Genomic DNA, 3,743 nt, shown 5'->3' with positions numbered 1-3,743 from the left:
GATTGAGGTGTCTGCAGCACAACCAAATACCCGTTTTCTAATCGCCTCGTTACTGATACGCTGACGCCATCCGATTCCAGTGAATAGTCGTCTTTGCGCCGTTTGGTTATCTAGCTCGATCAGCCTCAGTGTCGCTTGAGGCTTGTAGTATCGGCATATGCTCCAAATTTGAGAAGGGTACTTTCTGTCGGGACAGTGGGTGGAGGGACCTAGAGCCGTCCTATGTCAAGCATTCCAAGATTTCTACACCTCCAATCGCAAGCGGGGTCACGGCGACTTCATACTGGAAGTCAGGCAACACCAACAACACCCGAACTCTTCGTAATCTCTTTCACGCCCTTCCAAGTCATACGCTATCCACCTCTCAGTTTTCGCCATTCTGAAGGAGGCACGAGGGACAACACTCGTCTCGGTAGACAGTGTTTCGGCATGCGTAGCACATGACTGATCCATCGTAGTCGATGATACTGGATGTTTTCCGCGATTGCAGTACCTACCGCACAACAAAATAACCGTTTTCTAATCACCCCGTTCCCAATCCGCTGACGCCATCGTAAACCGGTTACGCTTCGGAGGAAAACATGAAGACGCCTCACATCACGTGCCCTCAGAGACCACGTCCCGCACCCATACAACAACACGGCCCTTACCGTAGTCTGATGCATGCGACCCTCAAGACCCAGTGATATGCCTTTTTGACGCCACAAGTGACGCAAATTAGCAAACGTGATTCAAGCCTTTGGGGTTCTTGCACTAACTAAATAATAATATAATCGTTCAGCCGTAACACCCCATCGGTGCCTAGCTGCCATTCCACCCAAAGGAGGCACGAGGGCTGGGATGCTGTCAGGTTGCCCAAGCCTAGACAGGGGAAGTTGAGAGGTAGAGGTCGAGTTCGAACCACGGACCTTCCGGTCACCAAACACATTTCTGTCAGAGGTAATACAACTACTGGGATATGTAAAATTTTCCACATCCTCCAGTGATTCTCTTTGAATTGCAAGGGTTATGTTCAGAAACTGCATGTTCTGGAGCATGACTGCACTTTGGATGTGCAAGGCGTATGCCACAAGATGGTATGATGGTGGCCGTTCTATTCAACAGGGGTCGTGCTTCGTCTTCGTCTTCAAAGATGATGGCGATGTCGTCTGCGTACTCCAAATCGACAAGGTTCTCACCGGCAGCGATCTGAACAACGGGGTTTTGAAGACCCACTGTTCGCCCCATTATTTCACCGGTGACGAAGTTGAACAAGAATGGAGAGAGTGCACATCCTCGTCGGACACCACTTTTTGTAGGGAAGCTTTTGGAGAGCTCACCATTCTCGCACGCCCAGATGTATGTGAATATAGGGATCGGATTATGTTCACGAACTTCTGGGGCATATCCCGTTAAGTAAGTGTAATTGACAGCACAGACTGATCTACAGGATCGAACGCATCATTGAGTTCAAGAAATATAAAGACTGTGGGTCCTCGGTACATGTGGTGTTGTTCTAACACCTGACGGAGCGTGAAAATGTGGTCAACGTAGCTTATGCCCAGTCGTAATACCAGCTGATTCTTACGAGTCAAGGTCTCCCGTGCCACCGTAAGATGACGAAGAATTAGTGACACCAGAAGCCTTATCACATGAGGAGTCAAACAAAGACCTCTCTGGTTACTACATTCAGTCATCACCATCACCTTTGCAGCATGGCATCAGTGTTCACCACCCACGCTTCACTGCCGTAACTACCTTCAGTGGGAGTATCCTTTTCGAAAATGGGCAGCACAATCGGTTCACCCCATTTGACTGGGACGGTCTCTTTCTCCCGGATGGACCCAAATAGCCTAGAGAGACATTTGCTAAGAAACCCACCGCCATTCTTGAACAGTGTACGTGGATAGTTGTCAGGACCAGCAGCACGATAATGCTGGAATAGAGAAATACATTCGGACACTTCTGATACTGAAGGTTGCTCCATATTTACAGTCCACCTGTTTGTTAAAGGCCAGGATTCCGGAGTTGAAGTATCAAGTAGCCAGCTGGATTGTTTTTCGAAGTACTGTACCCAGCGATCCAAACGTTCTGCGTTGCTGCATATCAGAGAGCCATTTTGGTCCTTGATAAGAGATTTCCTGGAACTAGTCGAACGAATCAAATGGAACACTTTGCGGACGTTTCCAGTATTTTTCACGCCTTCCATTTCCTCGGCCTTTGGGTCCACCAAGCTTCTCGGTCTGTATGGACACCCAGGTTAACCTGGCGTCGGATGGTGCGTCGGGTGGAGTTGTTGCGGTCAGGGGAATCTCTCGCCGGGCCTCCAGCAAAGACATGGTATTATCGGAGATCCAACTTTTGGATGAGGATGACTGGGTTGTACCGTAAACAGATTTACCCGCTTTGAACAGCGCTTTGGAAATACTCTCACAGTGACAGTTTATATCCGACATCGGACCGTCTGGCAAACGTTCGGTTAGCTCGTTCCGATAGTTTTGCTTGACTTCTGGGTCCACTAGCTTCTCGATGGCTAAGCGAGGTGTGCCCCTTTTGCGTAGACCTGAAAAGCACAATGAAAAGTTGCAACGTACAAGTGCATGAAAGGTGTCCACGCTGGTGTTCGGGAAGGAGCGGCAGGCGGTGATCGACCCTCGCCACCGATAACTGACGGCACCACGTTGTCAAGCGAATTCCACTGTTCCGGAAGGTCGTACTGCAAAAGAACAGTCTGTGATCGGCGCACATCTGAAGTGAGCGATACTCGTTGTCCGTGCGTTTCGTGTTCAGTCCAAGACGCCCACCCAATCGGACTTGAGCAGCGCCCAATCTACCTACATGGGCGTACATGTCACCGGCAACCACAACGATATCTGAGTTTTTAGCCTGCTGTAGAAGGGCACCAAGAGCGTCATGGAAACTGTTCTTGGCAGATTCAGAGCTACACTCGGGGGTGTGGGGCTTAGGCAGACACAATAAATAAGGTGCCATGGTCCTCACTTCCTCCAGATTCGCTCACACTTTGACCGCGCAGAGACTACTATCAATGGGTACCCAATCAAGTAGAGACGATTCCGGTCGGTCGGTTAGCACTATCCAAGGTTTATTTTGTCGAGTTGGTTGGCTTCGACAGACAGTTCTGAAAGCTGAGGGTGTAATTTCTTTCACTCGTTTGTTTCTTCTGCCATACAACCACGAGAGAAGAAAACCTTGGTGAAGAGTGGAAAAAGGGAATAGTAAGGATTTATTACGAAGTCGTATGTCCTTATGGAAAAGGACTAACGATAAGGTGCCTGCATCTTTGGACACCATTAAAATAAGCACATCTGCGCATCATCTCCAACTAAGGTGCCATCAGCGGGATCAATCCATCGTCCTCTTCGAAAGTCACCCGATATAAGCTCAGCGTATATCGATGGGCGAACTTTAGCCAGACAGTGTAGGAATGACAGCATACGCATCACTGGGATCGGTCGTGTGTCGTGTCCTGCAGGGCTTCCAACCACCTGTAGGCGGGTTGATGTGGATTCCACGTAGGGAGGCTCAAAGATACCCGCTTTTATTTCACGTTACTGCAACCTGTCCCTCCGCGAATTTTTCGCCAACAATCGCTGGACATACAGCTGTAGCACCATTTCGGTGCCTAGCTGCCATGCTATCCGAAGGAAGCACGAGGGCTGGGATACTGCCAGGTTGCCCAAGCCTAGACAATCGCTGGGGAGAAATAACAATGCTGTCTTCGGTCGACGGTGTGTGGGCATATA

This window comes from Opisthorchis viverrini, assembly GCF_000715545.1.
Source record: "Opisthorchis viverrini unplaced genomic scaffold opera_v5_130, whole genome shotgun sequence".
Classification (NCBI taxonomy): domain Eukaryota; kingdom Metazoa; phylum Platyhelminthes; class Trematoda; order Opisthorchiida; family Opisthorchiidae; genus Opisthorchis; species Opisthorchis viverrini.
Note: the sequence above shows the minus strand (reverse complement) of the source record.